The sequence below is a fragment of the Hipposideros armiger genome, unplaced genomic scaffold (assembly GCF_001890085.2).
Source record: "Hipposideros armiger isolate ML-2016 unplaced genomic scaffold, ASM189008v1 scaffold_167, whole genome shotgun sequence".
NCBI classification, from domain to species: domain Eukaryota; kingdom Metazoa; phylum Chordata; class Mammalia; order Chiroptera; family Hipposideridae; genus Hipposideros; species Hipposideros armiger.
In genome coordinates, this window is record NW_017731517.1 from 1,263,126 (window position 1) to 1,283,007 (window position 19,882).

General features: G+C 47.7%; 1 long non-coding RNA gene across 1 annotated transcript; it reads left to right on the top strand.

The window, feature by feature from the left end:
- The first annotated feature begins 264 nt into the window (after positions 1 to 264).
- On the top strand, positions 265 to 2,371 carry LOC109387719 (uncharacterized). Its single transcript, XR_002125077.1, has 3 exons — positions 265 to 639; positions 1,463 to 1,671; positions 1,989 to 2,371. It is a non-coding gene; the product is annotated as an uncharacterized LOC109387719 (long non-coding RNA).
- The last annotated feature ends 17,511 nt before the right edge of the window (positions 2,372 to 19,882 follow it).

Here is a 19,882-nt window from a genome sequence, read left to right on the forward strand (position 1 = left end):
CACAGTTCAGACCATTAGCTCTTAGACCACCTCAGAGTTTTGACTTACTAAAACTGGCATGATTATCTAGCACAAGAAAGACCTCCAGAAAATGAAAGGGTGGGGCGTGACCTTCTAGTTTTCATGGAAAAGGACTCTGCATCAGGGAAGCGTTCCACCTCGTTGGACCTGGGAGGATTTAGCTGTACTTTCTGTCTCATAATGTGCTCACATGATTATCTCATATTAGCCCTTCTGCATGTCCTGTGAATAATGTCATCTCAACACTTCTGGAGAACAGGAGTGGGGCTCCAGGCCCTGACAAACAGTCCTGGGCAGAGTCTGAGTAACCCAGTGCCTCTGAATCACAAAAGGCAAGTCTCAATTTGGAACCAGAAACTCAATGATGCAAACATTTCTAAGCCCTGGAAGGGAGGGCACCTTGAACAGAGCCGGAATCTGATTCGAAGGTTGGCTGGTCTCTGCTGCCCGCTTTTCCAACCCGTTGTGGCATGTCCTCCTGGGCCCACCATCTGCTTCAGAAGCTGCCTGAGTGACTGACAGGTCTGCAGGACTGCAAGGTGGAGCTGAGATGTGACACAGAGTGCCCCCTGAGCAGGGTGACAATCTCAGACATAGGAGAGCACATCCTGCCCACAGGTTAGTTCTCCAGCCTGACAAAATCCCCCAGCGAAGCCCAGATCCCAATGACTGGACATGCCAAGTGGAGGGTGTATGTTTTTCCCTTTCTAAGTTCTTCTGTTGCATTTTATTGTTTTTCCTACCTGGATGTTAGGCTGTCTCTACAACGCAAGACATCCTTCCTTTCCTTTCTAAAATTTCCAGGAAGCACAGTTGCCTCCCACGTGTTAGATTTAATGTAATTCAAACCAAAATTTGAGACTATTTCTCCCAATTCAGGAAAAATTGTGTGTTTGGCAACCCAAATGGAAAGAGACAAAAAAAAAAAAAGGTAGTGGATTTTTGGGGTGTTTTTCTCATTTTGGTTGTGTATGTTTCATAAAGTGCATAGGAGAATTTAGCTCAAAAAGCAACTGCTTGGAGAGATAGAAACTCTTGTAATTCATGTTGTGCATAATGGATTTGGCAGGCCCAAGCACAGAAATTTCCAGAAGTGTTTGCGTGGCAGCAGTTCTTAGCCAATTCACATTTTTCAGCTGTCCTGGCTCACTGCCCAGCCTACAGAAAACGTCTTGTATCTCCACAAGTTTGGCTGGCCTCTCTGACGAGTTTCCAAACTGCATGGCGACATTGGATGAGCTTATTTTTAAGTGCCAAAAAAACTCCTGCTACTTATATTGTTACTAAATACCAGATGTGCTTAATAAAGAGTGAGCAGAGCCAAACCAAGGGTAATCAAATAACCTATCATTAACATTTTCTAAAAACAAAAAAATGCAATTGGAACACCAGATTACTGTTTTTCTTTGTTTGCTTCACGCCCTATTACTGGAACCCCTAGGGTGATGGGAACAGGACTGGGGCGGAGAGGCCAGCTCTGGCAACGATGAAGATGCTGTTTACAGTCACACCCCTGCACATCTGAACCATGTGTGAAAAAGTCAAGGCCCCAGCAGATGTCCTCCAGCCCCGCCACTCACAACCCCCTCCCCAGGGAGGGGCTCTGTAGGCTGAGGCTCTCACCACACTGGAAAGTCCTGAAAAGCTGAGGTGCGCTGGGATTTGACCTAGAAGGGGGGAAATGTAGAAGGGATGGGAGGGTGAGGTGGGACTTGGCAAATTAGAGAATATGCAAGAGTTGGAACCTACTGCTGCTGCTGCTGAAAAAAATGCAGAGACATTCTGAAAGGCTTAAAGAGACATGAGGATGCTGTGTGGCTTTGTCAGAGGCCCTGGCTGGGCTTCAGTTGGTAGACTTTAAAGTATTTCTTAATACAAAATCTCCAATTCCATTTCCTCCCTACTCATTGCTATAATTTCTCCCTCCCTCCCTCTCTTCCTTCCTTTTCTTTCTTTCTCTCGTGTAGTTTTCTAGAATCCAGTGGGAAGAGAAAGATGGCTGGCCAAGTCTCTCCTCTTGTTCTAGTCAAGGTCGCTCTTGCTATATACCATCTCCTCCCTACCCCCATACCCTACAGACTCAATTCTCCAGGTCTCTATGCCTTCTACTTTTCTAATCTTTTCCTGACACTCAGAGTTCTGAAGATTAAAAGAACCTTTTTCTCACCCCGAGGTTGGTGATCCCTGGGAGATGGCAAGCATTGGTGTTAGGGGTGATTAGAGAGATGGATTGAATATTGCAAAGTGAAATTTTAGAAGATGGAATCAGGACATAAAAAAATTGAGAGCTAATAACTATTCTGAAAATATTTGTTATCTGCGTTGAGACAACTGTATAAATAAAGGAATATATGACTCAACCCTTGGAGAGTTGTTTTGAGAAAACTGTTACTAAAAATGCATTATAATCCAACCATGCCTTGAACACCATGTGCCGAGCCAAACTCAGCGAGAAGATGGCAGGGTTTCGCCATTGCGTGGAATCATTAGGTAGATAAACCATGAGTTTGGTCTAATGAGCAGTGAAATGCTTTGACAATATTTGATTTAAGTGGCTGCGAACAGTAAAATAACGTGCAGCTGATGTCTACAATATTTAGAAGTTTCCTCCTAACTGCAGTCACATGCGTCTTACACATCAGATGTGTTCATGACAAGTTGGTGTGGATCCGTACACCAAGTGGAAAACATACACTGTAAACATTTTAGACATACTCCTGACTTGGAGAAACCATGTATCTGTGAAGAAGCCACTTAGAAAGTCCTGTGCCTGGCCTGTCTCTGCCCAGTTTGGACGTCCCTCTGCCCTGGACTGGCAGAGCCTCTGAGAACATGCTTGGCCTAAGCAGCATTTCACTTTCATTGCTGGGTCATGGGGAGGAAAGGGCCGGCCCTAGGGAAGGGTCAAGGGCAGGCTGTTTTGTTCTCCAGCAGCAAAACAGAGTGGCTACAGGAAACCACCCAAACGACAAGCTCTGCTGAGGGCAAGTGAAGGCTGAGTCTAAAAACAAAAGTGGAGGAGCCGTCTCCTTGGAGCTGTTTATATTACATAACTCAAATAAACACAGCAGTGCAAGGACGGTCCCTTGGCAAAGGCCAGGACCGCAGAGCCAGAGGCAGACAGAGGGCATCTCCTCCAGCCTCTGGTCAGAAATGTCTCCTTTAAAGATAATAATAATAGTAATAATAATAATAATAATAATAATAAAATAGTGATACAAGGGACATACTAGCACAATTTAGCAGGATATCCTGAATAAATTAGAGGAGTCATTCTACTTAAGTCTTGTAAGTTGCCTCTCTTTTCTCCAGCCAAGGAAAGAAATTCTCCTCAGAGCCACAAGAAGAAGCAAAGCTGACTCCTGAATGACTATTTTCATTTGCAAAGGAGGGAAGGGAGACACTTCCGGTGGACCTCAGCCCCTGGGAGAACCGGCGCGAGCACAGAGGCCGCTTTCTCGGGCAGGGGACGGGCGGCTGACTTTCTCAACTTCAGCCCCTTCCCAGTCGGGCGATGAAGGAGCAGCAGCCATCGGGCAGTTGACATGGAGTCTGTGTGAAGAATAAAAAAATAAAAGTTACCAACTCGGTAAATGAGTGCAGGCCCAGAGGCCCAATGTCTGAACAAAATCAGCGTCTTGAAATTGAGAGCAGGCAAGAGCCTTCTGAAACCTCCTTTTTCATCAGTAGCCTGCAGTCTCTTGGGACAGCAACCCTTATCGTCTGCCAGGGGACAAGAATAGAAATAAAAATTGAGAACACAGCTTAGCACGGGCTGATGGCATCGGTTGCCAACAGTTGCCCATTAGTAGGCTATGGGGACATGCAAGGGAACATTCTCTCTATGAGGCTTGTGTTTAAAAATATATCTTGCTTCAAAGCTGGCCCCGGCAGTGGCTGGGAAGTCAGAGCTTCTTTGCCTGTGCAGAGCAGGTGCTGGTCCCCCCGTGATTTACTGCAGATCACTCGCCCTCTGAGCCTGCACCTCACGTGACACAGCTTCTAGCAAGTTAAAGTTTTAGAGAATTCCTGGGAAAGCCACACTCCAGAGTAGTCCTCCCCAGTGTGCTCGCTGGATGCATTTGAGGCTGGGGGACCGATGACAGTGTCTCAGGGTCACGCTGCACTGCTCAGGGCTCTGACCCCTCTCTCTCCATCAATGTGCCTGCCTCTGGAGACAGCCCTCTCTCCCTTTCCTTATTTTCGAAGATGAACTATGGCTCCCACCTCATCCCTGAGCATACTGAGGAGGAATAGCTGGGGAAGTGACTTGAAAACTCTCAGCAAACATAAAGGCCAGGATCTAGTGCTGACCGACTGGCACCCTCACCTACCTACCTAATGCGTTAGTTATCTGAGTCCCCTTTGAAATGTTTCGTTGACAGACTGCCCTGTGGGCTGTGAAGCTGGTCTGTACAGGAGACGGCTCAGTTCCTGTGGGGAAGTTTGCCTTTGCAGGAACCACTGAAATCCGACATGTCCAAACATATGTTCCAGGTAGAAAACAACAGGTGATGAGCCATAAAGGTTGAAAGTCTGCCAGGATCCACCCGTGGGCACCCAGGGCCTGGCACCCCTTTTCCAAGGGGAGATGAATGTGAACAGACCAACATGGTAAGGTCAAGTTCGAGTCTGCCTCAGTGAAACCCTGGGGACCTCCTTCTCAAAAAACAACGGGGACAGTGTGACAGCTGCTTAAGGAAGCCACAAAAAGGAGTCCCTGAGGGAAACCTCCCCAAGGAATGCTCTGCTTATAAGAAGCTGTTATGAGTGACATAGAAGACAGCCAGAAGGGGCAACCAGGCTCAGGTGAAATCTCTAATTAGCCAGTTATCACAAGCACCGTACAGCTGTAAAACCTAGTAGTAGTGATGATGGTGGCAATGATAACAGTGATTGTTGATGGTGGCAGAGCCTATGAAGCAACAGGCTACCAGAAGCGGTGGCCCGTGGAGGAGCCCCTCCAGTGAACCATTTGCCACACCGGAGTCCCCATGGCTCCTTCACTTATTTAGTTTGGGGTCTTTTAAACAAAATGCAAATCAGGTTGTATGGTTGCCAGATATTTGCAGCTACTTTCAAATCTGGTTTGTTATGTGAGTTGTTCTTCGTGGCAAATGGGTGGTGGGACAAGAAGACGAGAAAGATGGAAGGAAATCTCCTGCTGGAGACACTGTGCAGTGGAGGTGAAAAGTGAAAGGAACCACATAACATTCCCTGTGTGTGTGGGCACTGAAGCAGGCCAGTGAATTCCTTCTATGGAAGCCCCTGGAATTGGACCCCAAAGGCCTGGGTTTGACTCCTGTCTCAACTACTTCCTGGCAGTTCGGCCTGGGGCACGTTAGTTATCCTCTCTGAGACTCAGTGGCCTCGCCCATCAACTGGAGTTAATGACCTACCTGTCAAGGTGGTTAGGGGAAGCCAAGTGAAGCAGGTGACCCCAGGTAGTACAATAAATGTTAGCTAAAACAGCAAAATCTGAAAATGTATATGGCGTGACCTTGTGCCTCCAAGGGCGTGGAACCTCACAGTCACTTGACAGGGGTGTTCTGGAGACCTCCTGTCTCACTCACCCCCCTTGGAAAAAGGGGCACAGAGCCCGGAAGTCAGTCTGCTCACATCCCCCAAGAGCTGGTGACAGAGCCCAACAGCACCTACACGTCCCCTGTAACCCAGAGCACGGGCTACCAGGCTGTGTGCCTCTCAAATAGCTTACCAGTCAATAGATTGGCCTCCACTTCTCCTGGGCCTACATCAATCCCAGGCTACCCAGGGCACTCCCTCTCTCAGGCCCCCAAGATCCCACTCTGGGAATTGAAGGCCCAGCAAGAGCACAAACAGGGAGTAACATGGGCACCAGGGAGAAGGAGGCTTGTTATATTCTTTCTAGATGAATCTTTAGGCTGCAGCAGCCGCAGGCGAGTCCCAGGCCTGCAGCAATCCTGTCTGCGGTGGGGCTGTCTCAACACGCTCCTGGGAAAGTCAAGGCTTTCATTGTCAACTTTGTTCTCCCCTCCCTCTCTTCAGGGATTCACAGATGTGGCTCTCTGCAGCCCTTCTGCCCCATGACTCTTTAGGGCTGCAATCTGATGTCACGTGACATCTCCGTCAGAACAAGCCCACGTTGCTGCCACCCTATTGGAAGAGGTAGTGCTGGGGCAGCCCTAGCCCCTGAGTTGGCCCCGTGTAGGTTTCTTGGTGGCACTACTTTTGGAAGATTTTTTTATCCTTGCTCTTTATCTCAAGCCCGTCGGGCAAATGACAGAGGAATTGCAAGCTTGAATGGGCTTGTCTGACAGGCCAACTTTCATTCTGGGTGCTGCTGCCTGACTTTTAAAAAGGAACTCTGAGCAGAGGATAGTAATTTCACACTGATTCCTTACCGTCATTTGCTTTGGGTTTTAAAATGTCTTGTTCCAATCACCCTCACTGCATGGCGTAAAGGAGAAGATGGGCCATGCATGTGGGTAACATATTTGTTATAGACACACACAAAGTCCCCGCTTTGCTCTGAAGGAACAGTGCTAGAAACTGACCAGCAGACCAAGGGACTGCACCAGATACAAGCAAGTAACCCCACAATACAGCAGAGCCAGAGGGCCGCTGTACAAAGTCTCACATCAGATGTCTCTAACGTTCAAGCATTTATGAGAATATCTTTATCCCCCAGGATGCCTGAAGCAGTTAGGGAGGTTTTAGGCAAACCCCAAATGTATGAGGGCCTGAACCCTGCCTAACCACACTGAGAATCAGACGAGGTCCAGCTGAGGATGCAAAATTCCACTTGGATAAGGCTAGGTGAATAGGACCAGGCCAACAGGAAAAAGAGCCTCCAGGCTGGTGCGTCTGGTGAGACTGTGCTTGGAAGCCCTGTAAGGAAGGACAGGCACTCAGGGATGGCCAGTGGATGTGGTCGCACCCAGCTCAGCAGCAGGAGGCAATGACCCTTCCTGATCTCTAAGTCTGCTGTGGAAGCTCCCTGTCCCATCCACACTCACCAGGGAGGCCACACTGCTTGGCATTTTGGTCATTCTTCCTGACGATGGCCTCTAATGTTTCACGTGCAGACTTTCTGACTTACAATGATCATTCCACTTACAATTTTTCGACTTGACTTCACGATGGTGTGAAAGCGATATGCATTCGGGGTAAACCATTCTTCGAAGTTTGAATTCTGATCTTTTCCTGGGCTAGACATGTGCTTTCAATACTCTCTCGTCAAGCTGGGCAGTGAGGTTAACAACTGACACCCTGCAGTGTATTTGTGTCTTAGATGATTTTGCCGAACAGTGGGCTGGTGTAAGTTCTGAGCACATGTAGGGCGGGCTAGGCTAAGCTGTGATATTTGGTAGCTTAGGTGCATTCAATGCATTTTCAACTTACGACAAGTACACGGATGGAAGAAGGAGGGAAGGGCAGCCAGGCAGAGGAAGCAGCATGTGCAAAGACACGGAGGCCCAAGAGCATTCAGTTCTGCTTGGCTGGAGTATCAGTACGTAGTGTCATGACCAGGAAGGCACGAAAGGCAGGTGAGACAATTCCTTAAAATCAACATAATCTCCGGGCCGGCCGAGTGGCTCAGCTGGTTAAGAGCTTGGAAGCGCCAGCTCTGAGCAGCAGGGCTGTGGTTCGGATCCCACATTGAGGGCCAGTGATGCTCGCTCCTTAGACCTGGAGCTGGGCTGCCATGAGTCGCCGGCGACGGCATAGGCTGCCGTGAGCTACGTGAGTGGCTGGCAGCCAGCGTGAGCGGCTGGTAGCCGGTGTGAGCTACTGGGAACCGCTGTGAGCAGCCGACCAATGACCGGCGACCGATTGCCTCACCCGGGAAGAACGCAATGATCATACCAACATGGGCCAGTGAAGCGACGTCCTCCACGACTAGGCTGAAGAACAAAACAGCAACTTGTCTACCTGTCTGTTCCCCTTCCCCGATTCCCCAACGCTGTTCTCCTCCCCACAATTCCCCAAAAAAATCTTTAAAAAATCAACATAATCTCTCTCTGTCTGTCTGTGTCTGTATACACATTCTATTGGTTCTGTTTCTCTGTAGAACTCTGATTAACACACCTATAAACATTTGGAGTCCTCAGCTAGCTTTAAACTATACATTCTAACAGGCACAGTGAACTTGAATTTCATTGAGTACCACTTTGAGACATAGCTAGCCAACCCTAAGCCTGATTGCCCTGTCTCACCCGTTCCTTCCCATGGAAACCACAATTAAGATTCTTGCTCACAGTTTCCCCTCTCTGTTGCCCTGCCCTCTGACTGACCCTGGTGCTTCCCTGTGTGGCCCTGTGTGATGTGCTGTGTTCTCCCGAGAGAACTGTGAGCATAATAAAATCTTTCAGTGTTCTCAGTCTTTCTCCCTTGACTTGCTTCTGGTCTTCCCATACCTCACCCACAGTAATGTGATCAAACAGGCTGTGGCTGCAGCCCAGCTCTAGGGAAATGCCAGGCCCATCTCCAGATATGAGCAAGTGGGTTATTTGTCCCCCTCAGGTGGCACTCTGCTAGATGCCACAGTATTCTATGTGAGATTTGGGGCTGACAGAAAAGGTAGTCAGCTTCTCGAGCAGTTTGGGCCAAAAGAACTATTCCTTGCATAAATCAGAAATCATCATTACAAACACGATCTGGCCCTAGAGAGAGCCAGTGTTCTCAGTGACAGCAAATGTTCATCCAGAGGAAGGGGGTTATTGACTCTTTCAGGGCACAGAGAAGTCTCAGTCCCCAGGTAGAATGTTCCAGTAACATTTATATTTGAGACAGAGTAAATTCACCTCACTTGGGCAAGGGGTTAGGGGCGGGGGGAGGAGAAGGGCAGTTATCTCTCAAAAAAGAGTTAATTCACCCTGGGTGACTCAGAAAGTCCAAGAATCACACAGTTACAGAACCTTAGCATTTCAGAGCCTAGAAGGGAGATACAAGGTCTTCTGGGTCCAACACCTCTCATTTTAAGAATAAAAAAATAATCCCAGTTAAAATGAAGACTTTTACTCACCTGCAATTCCTATTACAGAACCCTAAGTGAATGCTAATTTGAAGATGGAATCGAAGAACAGCTTTTACCTATGACCAGTGTTCATTTTGTGGAGTTTCTTACTGAGTAATCGATATCTGGGTCCATCCATCCACTGTCCATCCATTGATGTCTGTTCATCCCTGCATTCATGTATTTCTCACCTACTGAGACACCGAGGCAGCTGCACAAAGATCATAGCTTTGGTTTACTCTCACTCCCTCCTCCTTCCTTTTTGTTTTTCTTTCCCACCCAGGATGGAGATGGGTGTCACAGCGGGACTGGGCACATATGTGGGTGTGGGAGAAAGCCAGTTGCAGCAAGTGTCACTGTGTTGTTTTTGAAACTCTCCAAGTCCCTCATGCCCGCCGTGGGTGTCTCCCAGCCAGGATTGCTTGACAGAGCATATGATGGAAGGGAACTTAATGAAGGTATCCAAAATAACAAAGGCTGAAACAAACCCTTCTCTTGTCCTCACAGTAGCTCCCAGTGTCAAAACAGGGGCCACTGGATGGAGCTGAGGACAAAGAAATGTAAATAAACCACATTGGAAACTGCCACACCAGGAAGAGTATGCACCTCCTTGTTTCTGGTGGGGGAGTCACTGAGTTCTATATTGCAGCTGATTATGAATGGGACTGGGTGAATCCATGATCAGTAGTGACGTTTGTTTTTACAGGAGCTAAGATAAGGGTAATTAAATCTTGTGCTTCGGGCCATATAAACTGTTCTCTGCAGGAGGGCAAGAATTAATTTAATTCTACGCGAGCAACCCTGCCCAACCCCTCCAACAGCTTGGGATAATGGACCAAGTGCATGACGGGAAGACAGGGAAAGTGGAGAGATTTCTTCCAAGCACCAGGTATTAACCAGCACGCCAATCAGGAGCTCGAACTTGATGGGCCTCAAGGCTGATCCAGTGTGGCAAATCCAGACCTTCTCACGGCTTCTCTCTGTACTTGGTTTATTACACACAATCTGTACAAGGGCTGTTTCCACACTTAATGGCAATCCCGAATCACTATCTATTTCCCATCTTCACCTGCAAAACAGCAACCCAGAGCTAGTGCTGTGCCGTAAATACTGGGCCCCATAAAGCCACTGTTGTATAGCTTTGCCTTTGTGTGTGTGTGTGTGTGTGTGTGTGTGTGTGTCTGATTCACTAGTGCTTTGGCAGCCTTCCAGGCTCCGGGAGAGGAAAAAACCATCTCGAGCATCCCAACAGCCTCATTTTGATCTGTGATACCGAGCAACTCATTTCCACTTCACAGGCTCTGCTGAGCTGTGCCACAGAAAGACAAATCCCAGACGTGGAAGGGGCGGGAGGCGTGGAGGGCCAGGGACAGGCTGGGAGGAAGGGTGGTGGAGGAGAGCAGGGAGGGAAGGTGAAAGCAGAAAAGGGCCGCATTTATTAAGCTGTTTTTCTTTTGGTGAAAAGCAGCATTTATCAGTGATTTCATAGATCATGTGAGAGGTGGCTTCCTGCCAACTTCCAAGAATGCAAACAACCACTGACATCATGTGCTAAATATAGCCCGGGCTTTGCTTTAGGTGAATAAATAACACCAGGGAAAAAGATTAAGTTCTCTTCAGTTACATGTTTATTATGATCAGGCTGTCAGGCTTGTGAAATCAGAAAAATCATGTCCAGTTCCATGGAGGAACCATGGACAAAGAATCCCTCAAACAATTTCGGGAGGTGGCTGCTGCAGCCCCTTTCCCATTGCCTCCCTGATGGCCAGCTGAGCCTGACCTTGAGGGCGGATGGCTGATTTGGTTGTTGTGGGCCTAAAAGCCTTGTGTGTGTGTGTGTGTGTGTGTGTGTGTGTGTGTGTGTGTGTGTGTTGTATTTCTGTGTCTGCCCTGCCCTCCACACCAATAAGGAAAGGTGGCTGAAGATATTCCCATGCTCAGACATGGTCATGAGCTTTATGTGAGGCTGGGGCAGAGGTGAGTGGAGACTGGAGAGAGTGGGGTGGGGTTTGTAGGAAACGTGGCCAAGGCACCTGTGTTCTGCAGGCCGTCAGGTAAGGGCATGTGTCGAATGATGGCTGGACAGCCTCACCCCACTGCTTGAGGCCTTGGTGCCTTTAATTCCACCCCCCCCCTCCTGGAGCTTTTGTGTTTAGCATGTTGTGTCGAAGCCACCTGAAGAATTAAGATTTGAAATGAGACCTGAGACTTCTGTCTCCTAGTGCCACACTGCTGTCCTCCCTGCTCACCCCAGGCTCACACCAAGGAAGGGGCCTTCCTAAAGGGCTCGTAGGTGCCCAGTGGAAGAGGCAGCGGGAGGGGGAAGAGAGGACCAGAGATAAGGAGACTGAGCATCAAAATAGCTACTGGAAGGTGTTAGGATCCCTACTCACATCTGCAAGATTTCTCTTCACAGTCAGGGATACAATAGAGGTGGTTACTATGGAAACGGGTGGAAAAGCAGCACAGAGAAAGGAGAGGGCTGGGTATGAAGAGAAAAGAGTAAAAGGCACATAAGACTTTGAAACCATCAAAGAGGAATACTATGGCACGTCCCATCTCCTACAAAGAAAGAAAGTCATTGAGCCCAGAGGATGTTGAATACTTTGGTCCTGGGAGGGGTCAGGGATGCTCAGACACCACAGTCCTTTCCCCCACCAGCCTGGGTATGGGACCTGCTCTCCTGATGCTCAGATCATCCCCCGGAAAAGCAATTGCAGGCTGCTCAGGGTGGCACACGCCGCGAGAGACTGCATGCTCTGCTTGGTTTGGCCATGGCATTCAGCAACGATCTTGGGCCGATCAAGCCATTTTTCTGTGTCATGGTTTCATCACCTACCTTCCTCCCAGAGAAGAATGACGAAGCACTTTCTCAAGAAAGAAATGATAGTGCTGTTTAAGGCAGAAACATTACAGAGTGTCAAGAGCTCTGTGTGCCCCAGCCAGTGCCCTGAGCGCATCCCAGTGGGACCAGGAGGCAGAAGCCCAAGCACGGTTATACCTAGCCAATGTCGCTTCAATGTGGATATTAATGGAATGAAAGGGTTTTCTCAGGCAGAGGAGCATCTTAACAAGTCATTCATCTTTTACCCCAGGACACACAAACACAGTCCTGCACCCCCCAGCACTCTCCAATATGAAACTTATGAGCTGCATATGAAACTTAAAGTTTTCTAGTAGCCACATTAAAAAAGCTAACATAAATTTTAATGTAATTTATTTAATCCCAGGACATACAAAATATGATCATTGCAATATAATCAATATAAAAATATCAATGAGATATTTTATTTTATTTTTGTACTAAATCTTTGAAACCTGGAGTGTGTTTTACACTTACAATACATCTCAATGAGCCACGTTTCAAGGGCTCAATAGTTACATGTGGCTAATGGCTGCTGTATTGGGCAGCATGGCTCTAGAATTTTCCATTGTAGCTATGAGGAATACAAAGAAGTAAGAATAAAAAACAGGTCTATTTGGCTCAGGCACTGATTCTAATTACTTGCCTTGTATCACTATGGGAGCAATAATTACACACACATACACACACACACACACACACACACACACACACACACACACTTTGAACTTGGAATCTCAGTCTCGAATACTTGTCTTTGCTGTTGAACAGAGACTGTCCATCCTGTGATTAAGATGAAGGAGAATTTCCACCTCATAACTTCAATCCATGGGCCAGAGAAATCAGACAAATCCAGTTCAAGCCATGTCTCCATCACTTTCTGAGGCTGTTTCTTAATCTTTCTGGGTTTTCTTTAGTTATAAAATGGGAATTCTGTGCGTTAGACCACACAGTTGCTTAGGATTAAATAATGAACGTCCCAACACTGTGTCTGGCATGTAACAGGTGTTAATAAGGGTAGCTCACTTCCTGTCCCTCCCTCCCAGCTCTAGTTTACCATCTGTCTAATCTTCTCAAGGCCCCTGTGGATAAAGACACTGCCATTGCACATTTCTTCACATGACAGGAAACCATTAGAGTCGAAAAAAGACTTGAAGGACTGGGATCAGCCTTATTTCAATGATTCAGTTTATGCTAATAGCTGGATGTTTTCCCAACACAAAAAGGTACTAAGACAGCCATTCAGAAAAAGTTCTTTTGATGGCCATGGATTACATGGTAAGATATTTAGAAAAGTTAATTAAAATATGTCTCTTACCTAGCGAGCTGTGCTCCCTGATATAGCAGCCATTAGCCACACTTAGCTATTTAAATTTGCATTAGTTAAAACTTAAAAATTTACTTTTTCAGTCATACTGGCCACACTTCAGGTGCTTAGTAGCCCCATGTGGCTCATGGCTGCTGATGGGACAGCACAGGTACACAGCACTTCATCACCACAGGAAGTTCTGTTGGACCGTGGTGCTCTAGAGCTCTTAGTCAGTCATTCAATGCGCAACCAATAAAACTCAGAGGGTCAGACATCCTGAGTAAGCATGTCTCACATCAGACTGCATGGCTTTGATCCTGCCTTCACCGCTTTTGAGATATGTCACCTAAAGTAGGTTTCTTAGCTTCTTTGTGCCTGTTTCATCATACTGAAAGGTGAAGGTGCCCTTGGTTAACCTCAAAAAGCTTCCAGGGAAAGTTAATCTCTTGAGCTGTGAGTCCAAGGAAAGTAGGGAGTCCTGCATTCATTCAAAGCACTCAGTAGGCATTTATTGAGTGTTTACTGTGTACAAAGCACTGTTATAGCTACGAAGATGATGAGACAGGCCCCTTTCACCCAGAAGTTCATTGTCTAGAGGAGGAGAAACATGGCCTGTGCTGCTATGAATGAGGGTAGGGAGCCATCCATGCACAGAGTTCTAGATGACTCTAGAGAGGAGCCCTAACTCAGCTGGGGTGGCCAGGAGGACACTGCAGAGGGGAGTTCCTGAGCAGACCCCTAAAGGGATGGGAAATGGCAGGCAGAAAGAAGGCAAAGTAACTGAGCAATCAGGCCTGAAGTTCCGACTGAAGTCACACACCTCAGCCTGCAGATTGACAACACCGGCTGCAGCCTGGACCTTAGTCCCACTGCGTAGCAGGACCCCTCAGAAGTAAAGAATGGCACCCAGCACCCCCGTTAGACCAGCAACGCTGGGCCTCCCTGACTCCCTGCCTCACTGCCAAGGTGGGAAAATGGGAGATCACAACTAATGGCTCCATTCTAAGATGAGTTTAAGCGTGACAAGTCAGGGAGACTTGCCTGATTATTATTCTGGTCGTTGCTCTTTTAAAGTTGAAAGTTTAGCACATACCCCAACGTCTCATCTGAAAAGAGCCAGCATGTCCTTGTGAAGGACATGCAGGCCCAGCATGGTGGGGATGGGCCTGTTTGTCTGGTGTGGACAGGTTGATGTGCCAGCCAGCCTGCTGCCCCTGAGGGCCCATTGGTATGTACGTCAGGCCCTGCCAGCCAGGTTGGGAAAAAAAGCCGAGGAGAGCATGTTTCTGGTGACTGGGAACCACTGAGAGGACTTACAGCCCTGGAATAGTGATGAGGCTGTACAGGCCAGACAGTCGGAGGGGAGGAGGCTGGACCCGCATTCAGCCCCCTGTCAGTATCTGGGGCTCACTGCTCCCAAAGCCCTGGAGACTGGGTAACTGAGTTCCTGATGACAGACTGAGCCCCAGACCCTCGTTCAGGTCCAGGTACAAAAGCCTCATATTCCTTCTGGGCACTTCCGGTTTCTCTAATGCCGTTCCTTATTGTTCCCAGCTATTGTCAGAGGAGGAAGGCACCTTTCCAGACATCTTTGTCTTCCAGTTGCTAAACCTCCTCAGATCTCATTCTGTACTGTTCTGAGCCTCACAGAAAATAATGACAGCCGACGCCCTGAAGGTGACCAATCATCCAGTTGTTGGGGAACCATCCCTGGTGTTTGCACCAAATGTCCCCATGTCCTGGGAAAGCCTTCACTCCTGGGCCACCTGGGATGGTTGGTCCTTGTCCAGCTTCCTGGCCCTCAGAGCCCGGTTGAGAGACTGCCTGAGCAGCAACCACGTGAGGAAGTGCCCGTGAGAGTGGGACCTTCCTCTCCCGACAAACAGCCCTTTATGTTCTAGTCAGCGAGGAAGAGCACAGCACTGACTGGGGGACAGGAGCTGGTCAGGAGATGTGGACAGAAATGGGAGAAAGCTCTGCCTGCCCCACTGCACAGAATTGTCCAGCACCAAGGTGGGAGCATTCGTGCTCCCCATGACTGAGCTTCAGGTCATGGGAGGCCCAGGCAGTGAAGAGGTACAGGAGGAGATGGGGGGAGAGAAATGAGGGGTCATGTCTTCATCCCCGTACGTGTGCACAGTAGTCTGCTGGGAAACATGAACAACTGGCTCTCAGGGGCGGGATGGAGCCTGATTGGCAGTGTTTGCCAATTTCCTTGGTGTAAATGCTTCACGGATGATTTACAGATGACTACCAATGTGATGCCACTGAGCAAGGAATGGGGACAGAGGCAAACAATTGGCTCTCATGAGCCATGTAAGCTGTGTCTGGCTGTGTCCTCGGAGCGAGGCAGCCAAGCCCAGCCTTGGACACTTGAGGCGAGGTGCTTACTGCATGCTAAGGTGAGTGCCACTCAGCAGTCCCAGGAACTATCTTACTCTGTATCTTAAACATGTGAAATGAGATTTATCCCGAAACAGGAGTTATGAGTAAGGAGATCAACTTTGAAAAAATAGATCTGGGCCAGCCGAGTGGCGCATTGGTTAAGAGCTGGCTTGGGACACCAGAGGGTCCCGGTTCGGATCCCACATATGAGGGCCAGTGACATTGGTCTCTACAGCTAAGATGCTGAACAACAGCTCAACCTGGAGCTGTGCTGCCATGAGTCGCCAGCAACGGCGTAGGCTGCAGCCCCTGCTGCAGTGGGTTGCCATAGGCTACCGTGAGTAGCCAGCAGCCAGCATGAGCCGCCGTCCAGAAGCCGGCGACTGATCTGCCTCACCTGGGAAGAGCGCAATGATGGTGCCAACTTGGGCCAGTGAAGCAATGTCCTCCACAACTAGACTGAAGAACAAAACGACAGCAACTTGTCTGTTCCCCTTCCCCCAATTCCCCAGCGCTGTACCCATCCCCCAATTCACCAATAAAAATATTTTTTAAAAAAAGAATCTAATTGTGAAAGGTGTGGGACCTCCTTCTATAGTAAGCTAAGGTAGAATTAGCTCTACAGTCTCCTGTGAAAACAGCAGGAAATAGAAGAAGTTGTGTGATACTCACTGAACAAAAAAATTATATAAAAAGAAAGCAATTACTTTCCTTCAGCGTTAGAAAAACATCATTTTTGTGAGTATAACCTAGAATTAATTATTAAACTCCCCTTTTGGGTAAAGCATAACTTTAGTAAACTCTATGGAAGGTTGTTCATTTCACTTAATGATAAATAAAATGATGCTCAACCAATATGATGAAGACAGTAAGTCAAACTTAAATGCTCTGGCATTTGATATTGCTGAAACTACAAATCGTATTAAGAAGCTTTTTACATTTAAAATATGCAAAATGCAAACAAAATTTAGTAGTGAAAGTAAAATTAAATATTTAATGACATAATTAAGTCTTATTAATGGTATGTGCTTTATTTTGCAGATTAAATATTCATGACGATTATCATCTCTTTCATCTTTATTACTTAAGCAATATGTATTTCATAATTATTTGTTAGGTATTTTCATTAACATTTGATGAATATTAATAGTAAAATAAAAAAGAGTTTTTATTTCTGTCGTAATGACTTTATGGTGATAACAATATATAACTAAGTGTTTATAATGTGCTGTATTTGTTAATATTTAGATCACTGATTTTGCTACCACAGAGTGGAAATGTGGATCTTTATGGGTGATAAATGACAATCATCTCATTCTTCCATTAGTCTTTATTTATTTAATCGAGTCTTCTTCATGTAGCTTCACTGTGAGAGAAATATGAATTGCAAACTTACAACTAAGAGTAATAAATACTATTTTAGATTTAATCCTGTTTTGTGTTAATGATGGCGTGCTTACCTTTTTAGAGGCCCTAATTCATTTCCCATTGTCACCTCACTCACCTCAGCGTTTTGGTCCCTCAGAGTTTATGCAGCTCTAGCACACTATCTCTCTGTGATATTTAAGGCTTAGACTGACGTCCTCACAGATTTTTTTCTTCTGGGACAAAGGATCAAGGTTTTCCATCCTGGACAATGTGAGGCAAGTGCGTATGGATGTCCCAGTTTTCCATTCGGACAGTGATTGCAGGGAATAAATGGGAAGGTTCCCAGTCCACACTGGGTGTGAAATGCATATGGTGTTCATCCCTCCTGCCCCAAGTATGGCGGTCACATTGCCTCCAGCAACACACTGGAAAGCTTGTCACTTTCGGGCAGCCCAGGAGCTGCGCCCCCTCCACCCCCAGCCTCTGACTCCCACACCGTGGACTGCTAAGCACCACCTAGCCTTTTTCTGAAACCTTCAGTGCATTTTCCCTGAGGATGACCGTCAGGAAAACAACAGCGATGTATTCTAGTCTCATGTCAGGCCTGCAATTGCATTTCAAAGCAGTTCTTGTGATCCAGACCTTTCTCCGCCAGAACGCTGACTGGGAGAACAGACATTAGAGTGCAGACAGAGTCGTGCTAATCAGAACAGGATGCTCTTTGACTTTCCTCCGAAAGCTTTGTCTCTTCCGCAGAAGGCATCTGCATGTTTAAAGCCATAGCCTGTTTGAAAGAGCTCTGAGCCACAAAAACATATGGCAGGACGGAGCGTTTCCAACCATTAATAACCTACAGGTAATTTATCATTTAAGTTAAGGAGGACTCATATTCATCTCAAGAGCAGCTACAGTTTATTGAGAACCTACTGCGTATGGCCCTTTTGGAGCACTATTTCTGACTCTGATGAAAACCCTGCCACGTGGGAGAGGTGACCATGCTTTGTGGACAAACGGAAGCTCCGTGAGGTAGGTGGATACACTAGGGTCTACCAGCTGGTGACGGGCAAAGCTGGGATTCAAAGCCAGGTCTTTCTGGCTCTAAATCCTGTGTTCTTGTCACCACAACTGGATGCTGCCTCCCTCATCGGCTGTTCTTCTATGTGGTTATATAGGACACGAACTCCAGATAAACCTCATTGTTAAGAAAAGCTGAGCACACACAGGCACGGGAAAAAGGAAGAGGTCCCACTTTGTTCACGAAGCCAGTGTTTGAGCCTGGTGGTCAGGAAGACGCCCCGGGCCATGTCCCTGGCCCCACTGCCCTTCCATGCCCTGGGTCGGAAAACACTGTGCTCCACACTCAGGTTTTTACGTGTCGTCTCTCGCCAAGCTGTCTTCAAGTGCTGTGAGAAGGGGCCAGCCTTAGACATCTATATGCTCCCCAGCCCCTTACAAACAGCTGTTCTGGAGTATCTAGAACTCAAATTTTAATAGTGTGCACTTAAACCATTTATACTAAAACACCTACCAGTCCTGGTTATTTCTGGTAACAACCTCGGCTTTCATTGCCACCAAGAGGTTAGTTGTATGTGCAGGATACTGCTAAAAGCCAGAGAAGACCCTGAGACAGGGGCTCAATCTGCACCAAGCTCTCAGAAAGCTAGTGGCCCAGGAGACAGTGCCAGGAACATGTCCTCAAAGTGACACGCGGGCCCCAGGTTCCTCCTTCTGCCTCTGAGCACATATATCAAGGAAAAAGCACATGTGTGCTCCACAGGGACAAATATGGAATTCCTGCACCCTGGGGTGAGCTGGCCAGCTCAGCCGGCGGTGCAGACCGCACACGGTGATTCAGGCCTGCCTCTTGCTCTCATCTGTAATGTCTCTCCTTGTCCAGCCCGAAATGTGACCATTGTTTATTACCTTTCAAGCCCCAGCACCATATTTGGCTCTGCACACAAGATTGATTGAGTCTTCCTGTCACCAGCCTCACTCTGGTGGCAGCTCTCCAGGTCTCCTCCTCAACTCCCCCTCCACCTTCCACCAGCCCTAGAGGCTCTGACTAGGCCTCCCCTCCACCACTGCTGTGGACCCTTTTAAAGAAGTCGGTCTGGGAGAGGAGGGAGCTGATGACAGACACCCAGTTGGCCTCCATGCTCAGGAACCGGCAGGGCCTGGTGACTCATCTCTGCCATGGAAGCGACTGACAGCAGTGGGCCTTTCTGAAATCATCTCCCTCCCCACCTTCCCTTAGCTGTCTTGTCTTCACAGGACAGATAGGCCTATGATTCACAACGTTTGGTGGCTGGGGTAAAGCCAAGATTCTAGGGTCAGTTATGCTGCCTGGTGGGAAATAGAGCAATTTGTAGTGTGGAATAGGGTGACACAGAGCTGGAAACCATTTTCATTGTGTGTCTTCCAGCGAGTGACTGAAGCTGCATGGTGACTTTATTTGCAGAGGTCCTATAGAATTGTGGTGGCACAAATAAGGAAGGACACTTTGGAAAGTTGAAAGACGGTGAGACAGAGGGACCATGTCCCAGTCAGGAGACAGAGACATCCAGCCCTTGCGCTGTCACCGAGTATCAAAGTGACCTTTGGCTCTGTGCCCTGAAACTTACTGACATCCTTCATGTGAAGGCCATGCTCATGGCCACCGACCCAGCAAATATCTGATTCATGAACGAACTGAAAATGGAGAGATGATTCAGGGCTAAACCCAGAGGTTGACAGCCTGAAGTTACAGATGATGGAGGAGACATGCTGAGCACGTACAACGTTACCAGGCACTGTGCTGCCCCGTGTTCTTGAACCTGTGACTCCAGTCCGTCCCCAGACCTGTGGAGCTCAAGGTTCAGTTGGTGGTGATGTGGTTTTTCCAAAACAACCAACCAGACCTCCAATTCTCTGACACTAACTGGTGTCCCACAATTTAATC